Here is a 25,658-nt window from a genome sequence, read left to right as displayed (position 1 = left end):
GCCTATACAGCTCATCTACTGTCCAATTTTAGCTGTATGCTTCCCCAGAAACATAATCTTTCTGAAAGTGTCCTTTTCTGCCCTTCTTTTTTAATATACAAATCTCATCCAGTGTAAGGAAAAGCATCAAAACATTTAAAAGGACTAAAATAGTAATTCTTTAAATGGTCATAGTTTTTAATAAGTACTGTTTAACACAGACCTCTATTTGAATCACTATGGTAGAGACAGTTCTGTTTTCCTATCAGTAATGAACCATGCACTTCTACTCAAACGTAACAGGATGTTCAGCTCCCAGGATAACGATTAGGAGAAGAGCTCCTGTTTTATTCTGCACACAAAGAAGTTACCATACTTAAGTTTTTGTCCTTAGGAGCTGAAACCATAACAGAAGATAAGTTTTGTTGACAGTTAAAGGAAAAAAAGCTTTTAAAAGTTTCCATATTATACAATTATGTCCTAAAGCAATTTTGATACAAGTTTCCTGTGGTCATAATCATCTTTGTGGTACATACAGTCATCTTCTCATCTATTAACAGTCTTGTAATCCCACAGCTCTCTTGTGCTGTAACGCTAAATCAGCTTTGGAGGGGAATTTTGCACAAATGCAAACAAACAACTTCTGTTAATAGGCGCAATACTATTGAAGTCTTCTAGTGCCTGTAGACAGCAGAACACATTTCTGCCTCCCAGGCAAGGCATCAGAGAAAAATCAAGAGAGCAACTTTGAGGTTTATTTCTTAATTACAATGAGCTGTCTGCAAATTCAGGGCACGATAGCCTTGAATTGATCTCACTCATCCTCAGTGTAAGAAATGAGTATTTAAGTTGTTTCTGGGTATTAGTTTATGGTAAACAAACAGATTTACTGGACCATGGGTCTATTTGTAAAACTCCTCATTTCCACTTCTAATTTATTGCAAACTTTGTCACTCATAAGGTTCTCATTAATACATTTTTTTCTGAAGACTACCATCATTTAGTCATGAACTCATGTTCCAAATAATAACACAGAAAGTTGGTAACAGATTTGCTGTCCTCCTTCAGCTCTCTCATGCTCTTCACATGCAACCTGTGGAGCAGGCCACAGTTCATTTAAAACAAACAAAAACCCTGCACACACCAAAACATAGTTTCCCCTTAGAAACCACAGCAATCTCAGTGGTCAAGGTTAGGATGGATAAGGTGTCCAGCATCCCTTTATAGTTTTCACTCTAACAGGACACAACAAAGAGACTCAGTAAATCTCAAGCCTTGCTCTACAGAAGACAACCTGAACCATGGAGCACACAGGTGAGCCATCAGTGCCCTTTCTTTTCAATCCGAGGAGATTGCTTTCCTTTCTGGTGGAAAAGCAGAAATACTTTCCTAACCACATCCCAGATCTGAAGTTATTAGGAGTTTTTTTACAAAATACTTACACACACATAAGTACACATACACTAATAATGCTCCAGTGAACAACAGAAGAAAAAACCAAAACCCTCTATTTTCCCTTTTGTCCTCAAGTTTCCTAGCATTTTGCAGAACAAAAAAGTTGTTTAAAAACTACAAGAATTAATGACACCTCAATGCAAGTGGAAAATCTAAGACAAAGTGAAACCATCTAAAGAAGAGAACAAAGACAAGCATAACTTCAAGCTGGAGTGGTTCACAGTTGATTTATCAATGAATATCACAATTCAATGTTAGTTCCAGAAAGGGTGTCAAGTTCAGGTTTTTGCTGACCCTGTTGCCATGAATCTTCCCTTGAGACTTCACATAAACAGCAAAAATACAAAAAGTTAATTGTAGGGGACCACGCTATAATCTAACACAAGCTCAGAGCTAGTATAAGAGCATGTACATGTCACTACGAATATTTAAACAAGAAGTCCAGTGTTTGATTACATCAGTCAAGGCAAATTTGGAATTGTTCAGATCTGCCAAAAGCACTTTTCTATCAAGTGACATCAGGAAACAGTCAGCATGTATCTGCCTGCCGCAGCCTATCTGGAACACCGCAGCAACGCCCCCCCCCCCCCCCTTCTACTGCTCCAGCCACGCAGCTACGTTCTCCTGCTACACCTCGCCTCTCCTCTTCCTTCTGCACCGTTTTCAAATCACCCTGAGCATATTCAGTTTTGCACACATCTACAAATGCAGCTGATTTCCTTCCTGCCTAATTTATTTCTCACCTTATTTTTCTCCCCAGATCTTCCCTAAATGATGCACAACCTGAAGTCTTGGACCTTCAGCTTTTCTCTGGTATTGTACTATCCCATTAAAAGAAACAGGTAGCAGTCTCTGCGGACAGACACCAAACAGCAACACTCTTCTAAGAGCATTTTCCCTTTGATTGCGTTCCATGATTTTCACTCCTTCAATCTCATCTGGTATTTCCCTTGTTTTTTTAAACTAGCTTACAAACTCTTAGGAGAAAGGGCCACAGTAGATTATTCATACTGTATTATAACATGCAATAGAGGAGTGCTACTTGGTTGAGGTTTTTCCTTTTGAGGATGTAGCTAGTTTTGGTTAATTTTTAGAGGTAGATATTGTGTCCTAAGCATTCAGCCTTGATTTTAAACTCCTCCAGAAAGGCATCATCTGTATGTTCACACGTAGAAAAGTACAGACATAGAATACAACTTAAAAAAATCTAGATAATTTAATATTCCGTTTTATTTGGAAAGACAGACAACTACTAAGGGTACCCTGGTACCATAACCATACCCTTTCGTACAAAAGATTGGGCTCTCAATAGCTTTATTTAGGAGTACAAGCCAGATCCTTAATATTCTTTTAATGCAATATTTTTAACTGATATTGTGCTTATGCTTGCAGAATGTTTTGATGCATTTACATTGCATTTGTGATTTAATCTACAGCTCTACACTTATCCCTTAGGTGTGCGGTAAGCCCCACTGTTAAAAAGGCAAAGCAAAACAAAAAAGCTGAACACACACTATTTAAGCAATCTATTTCAAACAGATGTCAGAGACATATTTTATTATTTCTAAATTGGGCCATTGATCAGCAAGATGATGAGCAAAGAAAAAGATCTGCTAACCTAAAATGTGTGACTCTTATTTACACTGCATTTCCAATCAATAAGGTAAAAACATTACTAAAATACAAAAAGTCATAGTTTTGATTTACTGCTGCTTCTCATGTTCTGGTGTGAAGTCCACCATCGTATCATACTAGAATTGTTTGTACTTCGTAACACTATCACTTTGTCACTGTAACATATTAATGCCACATTAGTTATGCAGAAATGGTTCAAAATTTTTACGTTCTAATAAAGGTGCCAGACATCCCTGGTTGACTGACACAGCCGTATTCTTGGCTATTACTCTCTGATATTGGCTCATCCTGTAAATACCTTGCACACTGACAGCAACTGTTATGATGAAATAAAAGGTTGCAAACACTTGCTCACAGCTTTTGTTTGTTTGTTTGTTTTAAGAATAGGTCCACACTAGAAAGGTTTAATGTCCTTTAGTTATCTACAAACAAAAGCACAGGTGGAGGAGGAGCAAGCAATACACATTTGTATCATTCCTGTATTTAACTTTGAGTAATTTCCTTTAAACATGAGAACTTAACTTGTCTCCATCTGATAACAACAGAGACAGCACATTTAGCATCCAACACGATGTTTACTGAAATGTCAACAGTTACTCATTAAGAATGGGATGGGAATGATTAACACTTCAAGGGCCCTGTTTGTATTGGCTTGATGATTTATGGCATGGTAGTAATAAGTAATGACAAAACACAATACAATTATATGTCTGTGAAAAGTTCTGAACACTGAAAACTTGAGACAAATTTTTAAATCACCATAGACATCTATGTTCTAGTATTCATCCTCTGAGAATTATGATATAAAATCACTTTTTATTTAATTTCGTGGACCTTGATTATGTTTATTAATGTAAACATATAGCCTAAGTTTAGTGTAAGAGCATGTGTGTGTGTATATATATATATTTACACAAGACGACTACCAGTATCACTCAATTTCCATACATCTGGCATGTCTAGATACAGTTATAAGTCTGAAAGCACAAGGGGTGACACGGATAATATGTCACGGGACTCCCGAAGCTGCTCCATTCAATACCAAATCAATCAAACTCAAGAAATCCAACATGTAAATAAGTTCCGTATGCAGAACAGAGATTACGTAAGTCTTCTACATTTCAGTTCTCCAAAATAAATCCCATCCTTGTTCCCCGCTGATGAATCTAATCATCACATTCATTTCTGACTTTCCTTCAGTTCAAGAGAAAATAGAAACAAGTTCAGTTCAACATAGAAGCTTCAAGATCAAGCCACAGAACAGACAAAGGTTTAGTGCTATCGGTAAGCGAACTGTTTCTGGCAGCATGGAAGGAAAACAGTTTCCTCTTTTTTAGTGTAACTGGAGCTTTAAAGGAGAAACTTTGAAAATACCAGTTACATACTGACACACAATCAGAATCCAGCTAGACTGGAAACAGCAGCACTCAACTGATGTGCCCATTCTGTGGAAATATTCACAGACGCATATTGAAATGTACTTGACTCAAGAAAATAAGGAAAAGGAGTACCAAAACTTATTCCATATTAAGAATATAGACTACTAAGCAACAGAAAGATGAGAAATCTCTTGTCTCCTCGCACACCAGAATGCTCTTCACAAAGTCATCTGTCTTTTTTTCCCTTAGGGACTTTTTATGGAGATTAATTTCTATGCTTCGTTTCATTATTATTCAAGAAAGTACTTTAGATTTTCTGTTCAAATGTAACACCAACAGTTAAGTTACAAACTGCATTTTTAGGATGCATTTTCCCCAACGTTTTGGGGCTCATTTCAGCTTTTAAAACACCTTGAAATTACTCTCAACGTAAAAGTTACAAATAAAGGACTTAGCATTTTCATCCTCTGGATGGTATTTTTTCCTGACATTCAATTAACCCTGTATCGCCAATATTAATATTTCAATTTCCACTAAAATTACATTTCCGGTGCTTTTTTTTTGTTGCTCAAACAGGTTTTTAAATTTTTTAAAGGTACATTAAGGTAAAACCAATGGCATTTAATATAGTGAATTAACTGAACAGGTAACACCTACAAGCTACTCAAGAAAGCAGAGAAGCATCTAAATTAAATCCCCTGTCAAGTAGAAACACTAGTGACATTACCGTGTTACATAATGCTAACTGCAGCTGTAATTCATACACAAAGATTTCCACATTATATTATACCAAATTTTAAGATGGATGAGGGCTTTCAAGAAAACACCTTTAAACAAACAAAAACCACTTAAACATCAACAAATAAAAAAGACACAGCTTTTCTAAAGTTAGATGGCGATGGGAGACATTAGCTTCATCCACGTGAACTGATTTTTAAGCCTACCAGTAATGATTTTTTTTTTTAAGGAATTAATATTTATGTAGTTTCAATCATAGGCAAAGATGAATGAGGATTGAAATCTGTTAATTTAAGCATACTCTCCTCACCATGAAATGCAATAGGAGATTCTCAAGAACAGACTTACCCAAAAGTGCCAGGATAAGAAAATAACCAGTATCCCCTTTTTACTTAAGCAGCATCAAATCTTATTTTCCTTCCAGTGGAAATACCATTTGACATAATCTCCCTCTTATTTCATTCATGGAGACCAACTTACACTTTGCACATTTATGTCTCTTTCTTAGCTAATTGTTTGACTCATGGACGGTAGAACAATAGTAAGATGCAACATGTTGGATATTCATTTTGAAGAAGGCAGACGGCACTGACAATTCCATCAGTTACTAAAACACACCACAACTGTACTAGGAAATAATTCCATGCGTATGTAAAAGCTCAGTCAAGTATTACTAGGCTGTACCCTTGGCCAAGAAACAATAAAAGCTAAGTTGATAAATTGGTTATTTGGGGGGGAGGCAAGTCTACCTCTAACTGATTTTAATAAACTTTGAATATGCCACTTATCAGTACTTCAGCAAGATGCTCAACCTTTCAGAATAAGTATCTACCTAGTAAAATGAAGATGAAGCTCTTAGTGAGCATCGCTGAAAAACTGTGAAGATGTAAAAGCATTGAACAACATAGTGCTGGTCTGGCAGAATTGTCAGGAAGGTTGCTATGCTGGTAGCTGGTTGATCAACCTGTCACCACAGATTCATAGATTTGCACACTGCCTAGACTAAAGCTAGAATCAGAGCTTTTTGTTCTCCAGGGGGATCTCCATTTAGTCATGTCAATTAAACTAGCATCATACTCACATAAAGGTAGCGCTGGTAATGAATGACAGGCTGGGTAACCTGCTATAGCTTTTCCATATCAACATACTGTAAGACTAAATCAACCTCTATAAGGGAACAATAGCATCACTTTAATATGTGTCCATCTAGGATTCCACGTAACCTTACATAATAAAAATAAAAAATTTTTCTAAACATGGTATTTATTTCTGAACCAAAGCCCTCACGAGCCTTAGCTTCAACATGATTTCCCCAAGCACAGTAAGCATTCTAATTTGTCGGACAATATTTTTTTTTTATTTATTTATTCATTAGAGAGGACTGTAGACAAACACTGAAATGAACAACAACAGATTAAATTCCCCTTACTATTTTTACATTGTGATATTTACTGGTAACTTCTGCATGAGCGTTATATACACAAGTTGTAATAAAAAGAGAACCTCCTTAGGAGAGGAACACAAAAATCTTGGAAAATTTGAAGTTTGTACACTGGGAATAATTGAACTTTAAAGGCGCGCAAAGCAAAGGTGGCAAAGCAAACATTGCATCTCCTTTTCTTAACCCGCAAAAAAGCAGCAAAAGTATTACAGTACTTTATGCATTTACCGCTTTAAAACAGTAAAGGAGCTAAACAGAACAGTGACTACTACATGTAAAATTGCTTACGCCAATCTTTGCTAGACTACAGTCTGACTTTATCCTATTTTCACTAATTTCAAAGACAGAAAATCCTGTAACTCAAATCAGTAAATCAGTGGGATCAGGACTGGTCCTTTAGAAAGAAAGCAAAACTATATTAAAGTCTGTTTAGTCTCATGAAAACAAACTGTTTTCACTTATTCGTTATTTCAAGGGCAGTATTTAAAAATAAAAAAGTAGACTTAAAACATGAAACAAAACTCACTCAACAAAATTCAGTTGCACAGCAAATAAATAAAAAAAAAAATGTTATCGCATACAGAAGCACTGGCTTTTTCTTTTTTTTTTTTTTTTTTTTTTTTTTACTATAACGATCAACAATTTCACAGCAATAACTCAGTCATTTTAAAATATTTTTAGGATTATAAGATAACCACTTCTTAAGTCTTCTATGATTGGCTTCAGTTAGTTAGGTCCCGAGAAGCTTAGAAACGTTTACTTGAAGATAATTGTTGTGATGCTGATTTACAAGCTATAGCTTGCTACAGTTCCATTAGATTACCACACAGGGGTTACCACACATTAGATGTGGTAACAGCTCATGTACATACCTATAAGGGCAGTAAATACATTTTGTACTAAGAATAAGACACATATATTAATACCTAGGAGATCAATTTTAAAGCTGTATTGTGTGCTATCGCAAAATAGGGCTGGGAGTCTGAGCTGGGCAATCTTTTAGCTCAATAGTTTCATCACTGAATAATGCTGTTTGGCCTTGATAAAAAAAAAAAAAAATCTGTAAATTTTGACATAATTTGGCAATTTGTTTTGTTCTTTGTTTGTGTCAAAACAATGTTTCTTCTTTAGAAACTGGCTAGGAGAATTTTTTTAAAAATGCTTTAGAATTTTTCACTTTACATCACCCAATGTAGTGTTTCTCAGTCCTGATTTCTTCTTAATTTGCTCATGAAATAAACTTCAAGTCATTCCTGGTTTTGGTTCTATTGCCAATTCTAAGATAAAGAGATGGCATTGGACACAGGATGTGAAATCTACCTGTCTCTCTCCATAAGGTCTTTAAAGATGGACTATATTTGCGTTCCATAGAAAAAACATCAGTAACAAAACAAACAAAACAAAACAAACAAACAAAAAAAAGAAAAAACAGGGCATCTTTCCCTAGTTTCACCATATAGACAAAACAGTTATTTCTCTTATCTGGAGTTAAGTGCGTAAATCTTGTCTTACTTCATTTCTACTACTTACTTTTATTAAAAACAAACAAACAAACATAAAACAGAAAAACCTGAAGCTTCCATGCTTACCATAAAAAATAAAAAAGCAAATTGCCAAGCAAAAAAACCAACATAAATCAATTGCTAATAGCACTGACCTTGTTGATATATTATCTAAATGAAGTCTCAAAATAACAGTACAGTAATTTATGGTAATCTCTCGTGTACGTTACAGGTTTGCATTTGGGAATGGTAACATCAACACATAAAACAATTTCTCATGGTCTGTAGCTGCTACGCTAGAAGCTTAGTATGAATTGCTCAGAGCAGTTCAATACAGCTCATATATGCTTTGTGATTCCAAAATTCAATTTTGTAACTCGTAATCAACTCTAAAAATATTATGAACGGAATATGAGCAACATTAAAATACAATTTCTTCTTACTATTGACTACTTATCAACTGACAACTTAGTCTGTTGAAATTAACACCATTGGTATATTTTATGGTGATTGCTAAAGCTGCTGACCATAAGTAAAATTATTGTGCTTTATAGACTTAAAAGTCTCTTAACCTAAGCAGCCAATTTAACCTAACATTTCTAAAGACAATGTAACTTTAAATAAAGTGCGTTAATGAAACACTAAAAGGTTGCGCAATTAAATTATAGTTGAATATGTTAACTCTTCCCCCTCCAGTACGTCTGCAGAAATAACAATCTGCTTTAGTTACAAAATAAAATTGCACAGCATATCATAGAAATGATAGCTATCCATTTACATTTACAAAAGTTCAGATGAAGGACATCTTATCCCTTTCCTCTCATTCCCTGCTCAAACAGTTAATTAGGCACGCAAATCAGGATCAACTCCTTTGCTGAACCGCTTGGTATGACTTCACTGATGAAGTCAGTGGCGTATTTCCATGTAGGCGGAAATACAGCATATAGTGGCATATTCTACATCAGTGGAAATACACCTATTTACACCTATGAGAAATTAGCCTATTTCCTCCAAATTAATGCTTCATTTAATTAGCACCACCAAAATATTAATTCCCAAAACAGTACTGCAAGGTTTAAACAACAGACAGTCGTAAAGGTAAAGTTCCCACACTCAACATGCTGCATCTTCTGATTTTTTAATAGCCAAACCAGTTGCTTACTACTAAGATTTACTCTTGTACTCTTTAAAGACATGTATTCCATGGTGACTGTGATTTATCAAAATGTATGGAATCTATGGAAATCCACAGCACAGCTAATGGGCTTATAAACGTCCAAACTTCATAATGCTATAATTACATTGTAATAGAGCTTAGCTCTCATGTTCTAGCAAACATGCATGAAAATGCATTGCACAGATAAGGAACACCCCCAAATCATTTGGACAAATGCAAGAGGCATCTTTTACAACAATACACAGAATACGTCTTCCAGATATGCTGTATCCAAGACAGTTCCCATATACTAAACTAAAAACTTCAATGACCAAAATTCTATTTTGTACAAAAAAACAGGACATCTTTTCTGATAAATGTAGCTAGCCTACATGCTGTAAAATCCACCTTGTGCTAGGCTAGAAAAGATCCAGGTGCAAACTCTGACTATTGGGTTTTTCCTCTGTAACTAACTGCCTATCTATATCACAAGAAGAAGTAGAAAGAAGTAGTAACAATACCAGTTACTACGCCTACAACCAGATCTTTGTCACTTAAAAGCAGTTAATACAAACTTAAACAACAAAAATATATTAAGATATGAATTTAAATGCTGTTTTACTAGTTAAGAACACAGTGTGGGCTCTACATCAAAGACAATGATTTGTATTTTATAGGGGTGGGATAGAATTTGCTTGTAGCAGCCAAAATACTAATAAAAAGAAGAGTGAAAGGGAAATAAACACTAAAGATCACACAACCATAGAGTTTTCAATTCAACGCTGACCTAATGTTACCGAACCTGGTATGTGGTACTTCCCCAGTAAAAAAATGCAATAAGGGTGGTCTTTCCTTCCCATATTCAGATCTGGATAAAAACATGGGGGAAAGAGATGGTGCAGAAAGGCTTACCTCTGGGAGAGACTATAAGGGGAGACTGGTGATGGGTAAGATCAAAGCTGTGAAAAAGCAGCTGAAAGCAGAGTTGCAGGGATTTCAGTTCACTGGACTTTACAAAACAGAAGGGCTTGATATGATGATACAGAGCTCTGCAGAAAAAAAAGCAAAATTTTGGATGAATTGGGCGCTCTGAGGAAAAAGCTAGGGAAGAAACTGAAAAACGAGAAGAAACTGAAGTCAGCTCATAGGTGCATCTATAACCTGGATGTACAGAAGGTGAGGGATATTTAGTTGTTATGGTTTATAAAGCACATCAGGTGGTTATGAAAGAACAAGACCTGTAAGTGTGGTTCTCAAATGTTGTGAAGAGGAAGGGCTAAGAGCTGTGCAAAAGTGGGAGCAAGAGGAATCTGAAAAGGAACAGGAAAAACTGGTGAATGGGGCAGAGAACAAAGTCAGAAAAACACAGCAGTAGTTCAGAGCAAGAAATAATTTGGTGATAAAGGGGCACCAGAAGTACCTGTCGACAGGAAAGCAGTATGGTCTTCAGAGGTGGGAAAGGCTCTATGGTTAGTGGTACATGTGTGGAAGTCACAATTTGAAAGAGGAAACTTGTATATGGGAGTAACAGATATTCCTGCTGAGGATGGCTTATAGGAACAAGCAGGAAGGCTTTTATCCAGACCATCAGGAAGCCCGCAACAAGTAATGCTTCTTCTACATTCATTTTTCCCAGTGACACCTCCCTGGTCCAATAGTTGGCTGGTGTCTTGTATAAGAAATGAACTCAGAAACAAAACGGGCCACACAGCTAAATCAGAAAAATCATATCACGCATCAGAGTAGCTAAAAAATAAAGTGTTTTCCAGAAGAAAAACATGTATTATGAGAAAAGTAGTTTACTTGCTTGTTTTTTAAAAAAGGTATCTGTGTTATTTCAGATAAGCAATGCAACCTCCATGAATCTTTCTTACTCCACAAAAATGGAGCAAAAAAGCCTTACTCTTCCAATCAGTGCGTGAAAGCCCCATCATACTCCCCACTCCACTGTTGGCTGCTATCACCTTTTGGAGCCAGTTTCCATAGGATCAGAGCACAGGTAAGAGGAAACACAGTGGCGGACAGTCAGCCATCTCCCAGGCTTGGGAGCACAACAGTCCACCACCCATTACCACGGAAATGAGTGGAACTTGTGAAGTTCCACTTCTTGAAGTTCTTCTATTAGATAAACAAAAACTTCGGTTTACGATAATTAACACCACGATTTATCAGAAGAAAAACTAAAGTAATGAAAAACTAAAGTAATGGTATTATTTAATTGCAGTACCCTTAAAAGGAGCAGTCAAGTTACTGACACACTGCTCAAAGCAAAGTCAATACAGTCACCTTCATATATGCCATCTAAGAGTCTTTACCCTTAAATTACTCTGTTCTCACTAAGCTTCTATAATTAATATCTATATAATTGTGACCCAACACAAAACTTTGGTAGATGAGGCAAATACACTACACACATTGCAGCCAGTATTTCATTAATGACCGCTTAAGTCCCAAGTAACTTCTCTCTTAGTAGATGTTTCTTTAAAAGTTGCATTGCCACAAAACACACTCCTCTGCAACCCCAACATCACGTAGCAGTCTATGAACATTCATGTGAAGAAAATGATGCATAAACCAATTATTCCTTAGAACAGAAAATGATGCAAGAACAACTGCATGAAAATGTCATGCAAAATAGCGTTCCAAATCTACCTACAGTCCTGAAAAAGAGTTACAGAAGGGATTATTTGCTTATAACCCTTTTCAGATCTAAACCCCAACATTTCAATAATGGAAATATGAATTCTTTAAAATACATCAAAATGTTGTCAGTTATTTAAGACTGAAGTCCACATAGACAGAAAGAGATATACATGTAAGACACACAAGCTGCATTAAAAGCAGAACTTTATATCTAAAACCCCAAATGCCTTGTCTTAAAAAAAAAAAAAAAAAAAGTTTATGGACTCCTCATAACCCTTTACAAACATCTGTCTGCGTTCAGGAAAACAAACCAAAACACCAAAAATGCCAACAGCCTACAGGCAAACCAGAAAAATACATCTATAATTTGGAACGAGCAGTACTGTCTACTTAAAAGAGGCTCTGAACTGGAAGAGTGCAGTAATTGCTCATTAAGGCTACAGAAAATAAGCACTGCTGAGTGAAGGCTTCCAAAGCAACAAGCCAGTACTAAGCCCAATTCAATACAGTCATTTTAATTTCAATATACTTACAGACAACACATTTAACTAGAAGCGATCTTTTCCATCCAATCTTATGCTACTTGTTTTCTAAAACTCAGAATTGAGAATTCTGTACTAGAAAGTAGAAAACAACACAACAATAGCCTCACACAGTAGCTTCAGCCAAAGAGATTAATATCAAATATATATGATTTTTGTTCTTTTAAATAGAGAAATTAAAATAAAACAGTTCAGTGCAACAGAGCAAAAACAAAGAAGGAATACTTATATTCAATAATACACTCAATATACTGAAGTTCAAATTCGTAGTAGAGAAACGGTATTAAAAAATGCAAAGAATTCACTTAAGTAACTTTTAATCAGCTTTCAGAAATATTCTGTTAAAACAATAAATACAGTAGGAAAGAAACTGACTTGTTTTCTCAGTATAGATTAGCCTACTAGATATTTAGTAAGATTTTGTAGAGTTGTTTTTGGTTATCCTTAATATTTTACTAAAGTTTTAGAAAAGACATGTTCTCATTAGGTAAACCTACTTATATTCATGTTTTTAATGTACGTGTATATATTTCTATAAGTCATACAGGATAGTCATAACATATCCTGTTCCTAAGACCTCTGAGACTGTTTAAGAGAGATCACACCAAGCCCATGGCATATTTTCAGCTTTATTTGGCCCTAAATATATCCTCAAAGGACTGACTACACAGTAACACCTAGGTAGAATGTTACGTATTAGCAAGACGTAGCCAGTGCAATTGAACTCTCTTTGACTTGACGCTTTTTACGCCTATATGGTGTTGAATATTAACTCAGTTGTGCTGAAACAGTGAAATGTAATCAACAGACAAATCTACATCAGCAAGTAGCAGACAAGAAATTTCAAACTCCTGAATTTCAGACATAGCACCATCAGCAATTTAATATTTGGTCTCTAAAACATTTTAAACTCTAGTCCTACTACAGTCCTCGTGACGTACTGCCAGTCATTGTGACTGAAGCAAAGCAAGGGCACTGTTCTCCCAGTCTGTAAAATGGGAACAGAAAACATTCCTAACCAAATGGAGAGGACTGGTTTTCCATAATCAAAGCTCTGAGATAATGATAAATTAAGCACCATTATTCTTCTTACACTTTTCAGATTAAGATCATTTAAAAATTAGATTCATACCATTTAGACCTCATGAATCACATTGAAATAATATCCTGCCTACTCTAATTAGCAGCAATACCAATCCTCAAAATTTCCTACCTCAATGAAGAGAAAGCATACGCTTACCTATTCCTAAGCCATTACTGCGGAGCAAAAATGTTGCATATCTCCATACGCACGTGACTATAGGCACATGTGTGAGCACCCATGTCGCTTCTCCAGTTTTAAAAACTATCATTTTAAATTACAATGCCACGTCAAATGAGTAATAATAATTTCCTTTGCTACATCGTTTCTCACATGACACTGCTTTTATAGAACTCTGAATACATTCCAATGGCTTTTTTATACATAAGCCATCAATACAGTATGCTCATTTACTTCCACATCTGACTCCTTGAGGTGTTAAGAGTAGTAATTTGCATTCCCATGTTCTTAAGAGTTGCTTTTAAAAAGAATTTTCTATTTTTTGATTTATAAGTGTCATTTAAATACTTAAAATTTGGCAAATGGAAGGCATTTTTCTCTTTAAAAGAAAAGATTTTTTACCTCAGTATTTGAAACCTAGTTTTCTTGTTTCTTTTTAAAAGATCAGACATTCATAGAACAAAACCTATTGGGAACGTGTTATTCAGAAAACTTCTAATCATTCCTTGAACCGAAACTGTGATATAACAAAAAAAAGGCAACATCCCCAAAGGTTCCTAAATCCCCAAGCTGTTAAAAGATTTGAGTTCTTGAAACAAGCCAAAACCCCCCCCAACACAGAGTTACATTAAAAACACATTAACAACTTCCGATGATTTTATATTATCAATATATACTATCTATAGGGAAAACAACAATTAGTTTATTAACAACCCTGTATTTCATCTGAGCAGAAATATTTTGAAATTAGTCCACAGTATTATGAGTCATGCATAAAATAAGCTTTGAAAAAAGACTATGGACAGGAATGAAGGAAAACTATTGGGCTGGGTCTCACCTTCTGATGGATAGCTCTTTCCCTACCACAGTGCTATTTGTGATTCACAAAGTGTTCTCTACAGCACCAGGAATTCCATGCTTCCAATATCAAACTGATCTACGTTAAGCTTCACAATTAACAGCTAAAATACAGGCACTAGGAGCGGTGGGGTTTCGTTACTGCAAAAACATTTTGAGATCTAGGAGATGTTTGAGATGCTTGCCCCACCACACGGACAGTTGGTATTTATTTCCATAGTACAGTGTATCTGACTCGTTAATTATCAGGGAAGCATCAGCACAATCAAGATGGGTATCTACAACCTTTAGATATTACGAACACAATCAATGAAAGACTATCACTAAGATAGTTATTATACAGTCTGAAAAGGCAGCATATACTTAAGCCAAAGAACGGAGGAGGGGTGGGAGAAGTTCTTGCCTTTGATTTGAGAATTAGAACAAGTAAACCCCACGTCTGCTAAGGTAAACGTGTTGACATTTAAGACAGTAGGATCACACGGTTAATACTCAAGAAGCAGGGACCTCTCTACCTACCACAATCATACCAATAGCCAGCCTAAGCATTCATCAACCAAGCCTAAAGTGTCAGTCACGATCCGTAGCTGTAAGGTATTTAGTGAAAAAACAGTTGAAAGCAGCAGAAGCAGAGCCGTATAACGACTATATATACGCCTTGCCTAAAACTAGAGGTTACCAGATACCAGAGACAGTAGGAGGAGAATATACTAAATATACTAAATATACATTTAACAGATTATGTCTGAGAATCAGTCAGAAATAAAGCAGCCCCCATCCACCAGCGGGGAGGGAGCGCGGTGCCGCTGCCCCGACAGAGCCACCTCACCCCTCCGCGCCCCGGGGATGCGGCTTTTCACCTGAGCGGCCCGGGCGCTCCCGCAACGCCGGCGCGGAGCCGGAGCCAAGCGCCGCGCCGGAGCGCCCCGCGGGGGCGGGCGGCGGCCCCCGGCAGCGCGCCCCGCCTTTCCCCAGCGCCGCGCCCCGCGGAGAGCCGCGCACAGCGGCCGCCGCCTCGCTTCGCCTCAGCGGCGGCAGCCGGGCACAGCGAGCAGCCCGGCCGGGCGGGCAGAGCCCCGCACCGCGCCGCGCCGCGCCAACCCACCCCGTCCGCTCAGTCGCTCCGGCGCGCCGGGCGCGCTGCAACGGCGGGCGAAGGAGACCCCCTATAGGCGTGAGGAGAGCTGGTGCCTCAGCCCTGGGCACAGCTGCGTACGCAGCATCTCCGCTGGGCGACGGCGCAACCTCCCCTCAGACACGCAGCGGCAGCGGGCTCCTGCAGCGGCACAGCCAGCCCGCCCGGTGCCCGCACCCCGGCACACACCGCCTCGGAGCCACGCGTCTGCCGGCGCCGTCCTCCCGCAAGGCTCCACCGCCTTACAGCACGCACGTACACACCCAGTGCCATCCACAAAAAACCCTCTGAGAGCGCCCGGGGGCTCCCGCTCCGGCGGGGCAGGGCACCCCCCTCGCCACCCCGGCACGGCCGCCGCCCCCCGCGAGAGGCGAAGTTCGGGCGCCCGCGGCGCCGCTCCCGCCTCCCCAGCAAACTTACCGAGCGCGGCCACCGGCTGAACTTTCAGCAGCGCCCCGGCTCAGCCCCGCCGACGGCTTCTCCCATCGCCTCTAGGTGCGGTGCCCGCGCCCCGCTCCCCGGCGGCTGCGGCGCGGGCGAATATAAATCCACATTGCCGCTGCCGGCGCCTGGCGGCTCCCCCGCAGCCCGCCCCGGTCCCTCCGCCCCGCTGAGGGGACGGCGCCGGCTGCTGCTGCCGCGGCTCAACCCGCAGCTAACGGCGGCGGCGCGTCAGGCTGTGAGAAGGCAAGGAGCGAGGGGAAGCGGGGCCGGGCTCGCCGTAGCCCCACTGCCGCCGCTGCTGCCACTGCTGCTGCTGCCGCCGCCGCTCCTCTCCGGCGGGCGTACTGTCAGCGGCACCGCTCGCTCTCAGGGTGGTGTGGTTTGTTTTTTTTTTTTTTATTCCTTTTTTTTTTCCCCTTTTCGGCTCCTTCGCTGTTAATGAGCATGCCCGGGAGATCTGCGCAGGCGCGTTACCGACCGCCGCGCCTCAAATCGCCGCGCACCGACCGCCGCGGCGGGTTGTGCGGGGAGAGCTGAGGGGGCGCGAGCCGGGGCAGGGCGGGCGGCGGGGACCCGGCCGTCAGTCGGGGAGCTTTCGGCAGAGTTGGAGAAGTAGCCGGGGAGATGAGGCGGCTGCGGCCGTCTGAGGGAGAGGAGCTGCCCCGGCCCCGCGGGGACAGACCGCCCGCGCTGGCCGACGGCTTCTCTCGTGCGCGGGAAAGGGAAAAAGAGAAAAACCGACCGGCGGTCCTCTGCGTTTGGAAACAACGCAGAATACCTCCCTCTCAATAATTTACCTTGCCGAGGAAGTAAGACTGATAGCGGAGTCAAGGCTTGGGAGAGAGAGCTGTTGATTTATAGATGGTGCTTCAACACCTTTCGTTTCACGAGCTGAGCTTATTAACGTGGGGATCTCCTGTGGTCACCTCCATTAACAGTCCCGGGGCTTGGTGCAGGGGAACTTCATCTTCTGCTGATGATCTCTATAATTTCATCATTTATACGCTGTGTATCCTCGAGAGGACATACAAAGGTGTAAAGGTGATTACAGCCTGCTTTCTCATAACAGCTAGATCTGCATCTGCAGTTATTTGTAAAGATTTTGTTGCACTAAGGAATCCGAGGAACTGGCAAAGATGTGCCTCTGAGGCTGGACCCAGCTCATCAGTCTGCCTCCATCATAATTTTAGTTTACGTGCATCCTGCATAGGCGTATCTATCAATTCCTTAAAATCACTGTGGTTGTTTACATTATTTAGCCTGTGTGTTCAGCAACAGGAACACACTGGAAAAAAATGTGTCATTCACAATTCCCGTTATTTCTTTGCAAATTTCTGCATAGAGAACTGTAGTTGAGTGTCTCTTTTTACTCTGTACCATGCCCCAGGATATATTTCATTTAGACATATAGTTTATGCTGTTTACATAAGTATTTGGGAAAAAGCACATCTTGAAGAAACAAGAAGAAAACATCTTAAGAATTATCTCTTAAGTAAAGAGAAATTCTATTTTTGCCTATATAATATCTTGCATAAATAAAAAAATAATAAATTAGGGTAAGGCTGTCCGTGATTCTAGTATACTGCTGCTAATAGATAACACTTCTGTCATTTTTAACATTTGCTCTTCAAGACATCCCTGCCCTGAGCTTGCTCTATCAGAAATAAAATTCAGGTGCCCATGAGAAATCTGAGTCATTTTTTCTTGGTTCTTCAGGTAAAAACACAGATAATGTTTTGATATTCAAAATTATTTCCTGCCAATGTGATCAGTTTGTAGGGAGCAAAGGAAAAAAGACAATTCCTCACTGAACAGCATTGCAAAGGTAATGAAGGAACTGGCCCAAAATAAATCTCCTTTTCCAAAACATGTACATGTTAGTATCTGTATAAATATGAAGCAATGGAAATGTGTCTCCCCAGTTTATGTAGGCTGCAAGTCAGTTCTGAAAAAAGCTGTGAGATTTTAGTAATTCCAAAGCCAGCCTCTTTGAAAAACAAAGGATGGGAAGATGAAAAGAAGGACGAGGAACCAGAAAGATGATCAAGTTTTCAGGTCTAGCATCAAAATTGCTGCTTACATGAATGACAGAGTCCTGATTTTGTAGCTTCCTTTCTTGACCGTAGGCATTTATTTCCTTGTATTCTACAGATTTATAAAGACGCAAATTTAAGATGAAGAAGTTGGTCTAGTTCTTCAGAATGAAATCTCCTTTCAGGAATACTCTGGAAATCTGAATCTGCCCCTCCCTAAAGAAAGCACAGCTGTAAAAATCCTGAGGTAAATTATAGAGTCCTTTAGGAAGTCCAGTGTATCTTCCTTAGATTAAATGCATCCTATGCAGCAGAAAGTAAGTCTTCAACTACTGGCTATACATTACTTTCTTAGGAAGGCCAAAAATAACAAACCAAACCCATTTCTCATTAATCTTGAAGCCATTAAACAAACTTCACCATGAACTGAACCTAAAAATCAATTATTTTAAGTCAGAACAGTCCTCTCTCAAAACTTTCTCTCAAATGTCTGTGACTTAGTTCTGGTAGGTGGAATAATTCTTCATCAGTATAGATCAGTCATGAACTATTCTGAGCCTAGAATAAAGAGTAAATTTTCCTTCCCGGGAGACACTGTTGTTTTGGTTTCTTCTGTCTCTGGGTAGACTTTAACATTTGCTTTTCATTAACACAAAATTTACATAGCACAGGTTGAACATGGAAATAGTTCAAAACTAAAAAAAGAAAAAGGTCTAGAATGAAGTTGATATGTTAGTCACAGAAATGTAAACCAAGACAGCCAACCAGTCTAGATTCCAGGTTTTAAGATACTACCATGGTCCAGTAAACATTGCCCTGCTATTAGCAGACAAAGATCACACATTATTATTAATGCTTCTGCTTCGAGTGCTACGGAATTGCCTATTGTAGTCATTAACATACATTAGTCATAAAAGGCTGGTAGCCTTGCCAAGGGAAGACATAAAAGACAACCAGTGGAGGTGGACATTCAGTCCTACCTTTGTCTCTTCAGCCACTGCCGAGATAAATGAGGCAAAGTTGATAAACTCGGTAGTGGAAAATTGTTGCCAGGTATCAAGTGGAGTATGGTATCTATGGTAATTTCAGATACCCATGGGATGCTCCCTAGTGAGCTGAGGTTAGAGAAACCAAAAAGGCCTGCTTGGAGTACCATGCAGATACTACTTACTAGTCCATGAGAAAGATACACAGGAAGGTGTGAAACTTCAGGTATGTTATACGCATGCTCCAACAGAGCTAGGAGCAGATTTCAATGCAAGGTGAGACCCACTGGATAATGACAGTGTTTCTTTTAGAGGAACTACCTCAGTACAAGGAACAGGTACAGATACAGATTTTTCCAAGAATCAAAACAAAGATTTTTATAACTGGCAACAAGAGCCCTTAAGCACATCAAACCTAAACGTATCAAATACCAGAAGTGAATTGAGCAAAAAAAAATTCTGACCCCCAGATTTCTCAACCAAGTGCGCTAAACTGGCTTAAAAGAAAGCGGTAGGTAAAATATTGCTAGATACGCTGGTGCCAAATGGAATTTTCTTGAGAGAAAACACATGCAGGTTTATTAGTATTGCAGCTCCCCACACTAAAGATTTTCTCTGCAAGTAGCAAAGGATAGTATCTCTAGTGCACAGTTGCAATACTAGTCTGATGCAGTACTGATGCTTAGGACTTGCTTGACACCTTTGGGCTAGCTCAAGTTCAGAAGAGCCTCCCAAGTGATTCACTGTCTTTTCTTTAACTGGTAACTGAGTTATGCTGAAGCACTGGTTTTAAATTATTCTCATGCCTCCTGTGGGAATAGAGATCCTTGCCTGCATTGCAACTATCTCTGTTGAGACCTGAGACACAGCTGCTGGTCTTACTGCTGAATAGGATCTTTTCAACCCACCTGGGGTAGGATAGCACTACACTGACCAGAGTTCTGTCAGCCTGTGCTTCTGAGAATGGTACTGAAACTTTCTCTTTTTGCATCTTATTAATCAGATGAAGTCCTCAAAAACTTCTCTGAAATTTTGGGGAATTTTCCTAGGTTACGAGACTGCTTCCAGGACAACTGTAAGATAGGATAAGATACTTCCCTACATAATTGAAGTGGTTGTCTGGTGTGCCATTTATGGAAATTACTCCTTCATACAGTTAACAGGCTTCAAAACAGGCGGGAAATCAGCCAGATCCCAGGGCTGACTATGCTTTCTAACATAGTTTGTTTGAAATACAAGGGTTGACTTATTTGTTTTGGTCTTTTCAACAGACTAAAACCATTTCAAAAGGAGATGAAATATTTACAGTAAGTCCCTTAATACTGGTAGGAAACTGCCCAAATATGAAGGGCATTGAGATCGCAGCTGTCTGCCAGAAAGTAACAGAAGGGACTGAGTAGCACTAATAACATTGCCCTGCCCCCTATGTAACAGGCAAAAAAACTATAAGGACATTTGAGACATTGTCAGACTCCAAAAGGACACTGTTGAGGAAGTTTTTGTTGTGTGCATCAACATGGGATCCCAACCATACTCCAAAAGGTGAAATTATTTTAAAAATCCAGTTATTTATACTTGACAAAACTAGTGAGACCGGTCCGTCATTCAGAGTTGTGCACAGTGGTTTTGGAACATTGCCACTTTTAAAAATGATACCTTACATCAGTTTGATGTAGGTGCATATGAGGTGTGGATGTAAAACATGATCAAAACATAACAACAGAAGTCTAGCTGTACCCGATGCGTATTCACTTTGACAAGGCACAGATCGTTACACTAACTGAAACGTAAAGGAGAATCAGGATCATTTTTTAATAGTTATGAGTATATTATGTCATTATATATTTTTCTAGTTATGTTCCTACTGAACAGAAAACTGATACATTCCACTAAAGTGACACACAGGCACAGTCTTGCTCTTAGTCTGGCAGTATTCAAATTTATAAAAGATTAGGAAGGAGAAAGTAAGGTATGAAATACCAGTCAGATGTTTTTTACTTTCTGGACAAAAAGGAGGGTCCAGAAAGTAGGGGAAGTTGCTCTTCTATTTCCCTCTCACTGAGAAGAACTGAATTTCGTGAAGCTAGGCTAAATACACGTAGATATAGAAAACCACATACGAAATTGCACTCCCGTATTATTACTAGCTCCCGGCAAGAACAGGTTTTGCCCCAGACTTTCTACCAGAAACTGTACATCATATAGTAGAGCTAAGAAAGAAGTTACTAACTGCAATTTCTGATGGAATATAATTTCTCACAAATTGTACCACCAGAACCAAGAAAATTACTAAAGAGAAGGTGATATTTTTGAAAAAGAAATTAAAACTGATGTATTTTGGTAGTCATCTTGGTGAAAAACGTACCAGAAATAGATTTGTTTACAAAACAGTTTCTACCATGCAAAAGCCTGAAGAAAGCAACCTGCCTTGTGCCATGTTTATAGGCTATGAAAAAATAATACAAACATATGATATTGACTCTCTCTCCAAGACTTTCCATCACTGCATGATACCTGTCTCCTTTGCTCACTTCTTAAATTTTCAAAGACTTTCCTAGTGTTTACAGTGTCATCTCTCACATTCAGAAAGAACTCCTGTAAATAACTGCAGATCTTCTTTCAAAATTCACCTCTAAACTCTCTTGTTCCAAGATGCCTACCAAAAACCTGACAGTAGTTAGGCTGTTCGTGTGCTATGACCAATGCCTAGCATGTTGACCAAAACTGCAAACTTGTTTCTTGATAATTTCCCATCTATCTGGATGAATCGATTATTCTAAACTTACGGTGCCAAAAAAATATGCACCTTCTCCACAAATATGGCTCCCTCGTTAATATGCAGTAGAGAGAACAGAAAATTGTTGCAATTTTAATGGCTGGAGAGGGGTGTTACTTACTTATTTTCCTATGACATGAACACAAGGTGGTGCTAATGCTCCTGTCACCAGTACTGATTCTCCACTTCCCCAGTAAGCCTTACCTGGGTGATGGTAGCTGATGTGTAGTTGGTGTACCAGATACTTCATTTTCCTTAAATTAATCATAAGAAATAATATCGAGTAAGATAAAACATTTCTTTTAAAATTAAACTCTTGTTTTTGTTTTGATAAACTGAAAAAAAATCCGTTTCCAATTGACATAGAGAAATATTTTCCTCATTGTTTTGGTCTGAACCCCAGAACCCTCCAAACAGACCAGTTGCATTCCCAGCTTCCCTTCAAGACACGAATAAAAATGAATTCTAGGTCAAGAAAGAAAAGGAAAAAAGCCTTAAGAGCATCCATATTTGTTCAGATCTTAAGAAAGAATTAAAAAAAAATAAAAATCACATGAAATGAACATGTGAAGTATACAAATAAGTATGCTCCCAGGTAGTTGAAAAGAGCTGAAGATGGGAAAAGATCAGTTTAAATGCTTTCCTGCTCCTGGGGGAAAGTCCTTTGGTACTGCAGAAAGGTGCAGAATCTGAACTAGAAGATTTAAAAAAGCCTGTTACTAAGAAAGATGACTATTAAAAATCATTGTTGAAAAATATTCAATGAAAATGTTTATTCCTGAATATGAATACATGGTAAAAGAGGTTTGAGTCTATCAGCTTGCCCATGAGAGTGAAACTAAGGTAAAGCACTTTTGAAGAGAGATTAAACTTCCAAATAGCAGGGATCATTTCTTTCCTAAATAAAATGATAGTAAAACTTCTCATTGCATTGAAAGCTGACACTGAAGAAGATAAGGAACATAAAAAACAAAGGCATATTTCGCAGAGTATTTTGGATACATTGTTTCGTCAACCTCGTGGTTAGCCTACAGTGTAATTTATTGCATAGGAAGGAAATCATAATAAGGATCTTTTTTCAAATATAGTGTATAAAGACATAAAGTCCCTTCTTCCATATTTCTCTTCAGGTTCATCTGATAATTACATAATTATTGTGTTAGAGAGAAGTTCTGACTCCCAGTGCAGTGCAATATTTTTTGAGGCATTTGAAAGCGAACATACTTTATGAAGGATCATCTACCCAACCTGCTTCTCCCTTTTCCCTTTTATTACATAATACTCCCCTATGTTCCTGCTGCTTTTCTTCTTTCTTGTGTTTTTGCTGATCACTGTTGCTCATTTATTTACTTTTCCCTTAGGAAAATATACAAAAACAAGACCTAAATATCTTAATCTCTTCAGCTTAATTAGACATGAAAGTAACTCTGGCCTCATTAAGAAATGTCCTAAAGCAACAGGTAAAATGGAGTCAGATGAGTATGAAGTCTCATCCAGAGATCAGCTTGTCAGACAGTCCTAGTTGTTAAAGAAGCCTGGGATATAGCTACTGTAGAGAAGAGAAAAACTAAATGCTTAGTATAAATCTCAGTGGAAGAGATGACTAATTAGAGATAATTATACACAGATTTCTTGCATTAAAAGTGCTTTAAAACATAAACATTCAAATTTTACTTAGGCTCCCAAGTGCTTCCTAGGAGGCAAGCTTGCAAAAAATGTCTTTTAAATGATGTCAAACGCTTTTAAACCAAGTGATTTTTAAGAGGCATCTCACTGAAAATTGTGATGCCTTGAATTTTCTTGTTCACCTTTAGTTTAGTAAGAAACTGTAATAAAATTTATGGCCTAAGTTAGTATCCTAATTGCCCTATAACAAACGTAATCAAGAGTCATGCAGTTCTGATTTGCTATCGTTCACTAGCAACTTCAAAACCTGCACCCAAAATTCACTTGATAGGAAGACACTGAACTGTCTTCAGAACTGAGGTCAAAACTGTCAGAACATTGATAAGGGACATAAAAAAGGATGCTGTGCTAAATATGTATCATCTATGAGATTAAAAAAAAAAAAAACAACCTGAAACTTAGGACACAATCTATAAAAGGGAAAATTTCTGGAATATTTGTGGAAAATTCTGAAAGCCAGTAGAAAATTGTCTCAGATACCTTCATCCCTTAGTATTGCTTACACTGCAGCAAATAGAGAATTTCAAATTTTTACAATGGGACTCCATTTTTCTTTTAGTTTTATGGTTGTTATCAGAATCTATCACATGACACTCACAAAATCTTCAGGTCAATAATGTACTGTGAAACTGGTTAACGTACTTTTTTTGAGATAGGAACTTAAGACACCACAATTCAAAGCACAAATGTTTTTGACGTTTTGCATAGTTATCATGCAGGTGTCCAGGAAAATCTGTATATACTTATTTAGTCAAGATTCAATGAGAAGATATGCCAGTTTTTCATCTTTTAAAATACTGTCACTTCATACAGTTCGTTTTGGAGAAATAGGAACATACAGCATTCGTCCGTTCATCCGTATAGTTACCTGTCAGATTCTTTATCTCACTATGGCACATCCATGTCAGAAGAGCATTTAACATCTTTATTAACAACCTGAACAATTGGCAAGAGTGCATACTCAGCAAGTTTGTGGATAATACCAAGTTGTGGTGAGGGTCCATGCACAGGCCAGGGCTCACAGGAACCTTATGAACTTCAATAAAGGATAACACAAAGTCCCGTATGTGAACGCAATAGTGTCATGCACCTGTACAGTACGGGGCCAAGGCAGAGAAAGCAGCAAGCACCTGGGGATCCTAATGAACAAACTGAACGAGAGTTAGCAAAGTGTCCCTGCAGCAAAGGACAATGGCAGGCCAGACTGTATCCAGCAGGTAGGGGGAAATCATCCTGTGCCTCTCTGCAGTACTTCTGAGACCATATCTGACATATGATTTCAAGCTCCCCAGTACAAGACAAACATCGACTTCCTGGAGTGAGTTCAGCAAGGTGGGACAGGACAAAAGGCAACAGACACATCGGAACATGAGAAATTCCAACTAGATATTAAGAGAAATGTTTTTACCATGGAGTCATCAAATATTAGAACAGGTTGCCTGGAGAGGTTATGGGTTCTCCATCTTTGGGAATAGTCAAACTTGAAAGGAGCAGGCTCCAAGTTGGGGTTAGACCAAAAATTTCTTGAGATTCCTTCCAACTTAAGTTATTTATGATTCTGTGATCGACCACTTTTTCCACTACACCAAAAGAAAACAAGGTAAAAATACTTGCATATAAAACCTTCACAATCACTATATTTACAGCAAACTATTCTAGGCAACTTTAAAACAAAACAAAATCTTTCAATTGATTCAACCCATTCTTCCAATGAGATAATTGTCCTGAATAGCCACAGAAAACACAAACATTTTTTCAGCCCTTCACTTGAACTTCAAACAGTGGAGTTTATATCATCATTACCCTTCCAGTGAATTACTGTCTTCGAGTTAGGGTCATTGCTATCAGCGTATATTGAGAGAGACCAGCCATTCTGAGTAGGTAAAGAATTAAAATATGTAATTAGTCATAACAATAATGAATGTTTAATCACTGTGAAAAGTTTTAAAAGGAGCAGTTTCTTAAGTGGACGAATCTCAGTTTTTATTACTAGAATTGCTACTTTACTA

General features: G+C 38.6%; 1 protein-coding gene across 5 annotated transcripts in view; it reads right to left on the bottom strand.

Moving 5' to 3' along the window:
• The window catches only part of TENM1 (teneurin transmembrane protein 1), a 634,570-nt gene that overhangs the window by 331,052 nt on the left and 277,860 nt on the right, over window positions 1–25,658 (bottom strand). For 4 of the 5 annotated variants that reach the window (XM_087748548.1, XM_087748550.1, XM_087748551.1 and 1 more), the window contains exon 1: window positions 16,145–16,532. The exons of the other annotated variant lie outside the window; for it this stretch is intronic. The gene's annotated coding sequence lies outside the window, so the exon portion shown is untranslated. Of the gene's footprint in view, window positions 1–16,144; window positions 16,533–25,658 lie in introns of those variants that run through there. 5 annotated transcript variants of the gene reach the window in all.

This window comes from Nipponia nippon, unplaced genomic scaffold, assembly GCF_047370975.1.
Source record: "Nipponia nippon isolate SJK-2023a ecotype South Korea unplaced genomic scaffold, ASM4737097v1 scaffold_12, whole genome shotgun sequence".
Lineage (NCBI taxonomy): Eukaryota > Metazoa > Chordata > Aves > Pelecaniformes > Threskiornithidae > Nipponia > Nipponia nippon.
The sequence above is the reverse complement of the archived record's forward strand: the minus strand, read 5'-3'. Positions and strand labels throughout refer to the sequence as shown.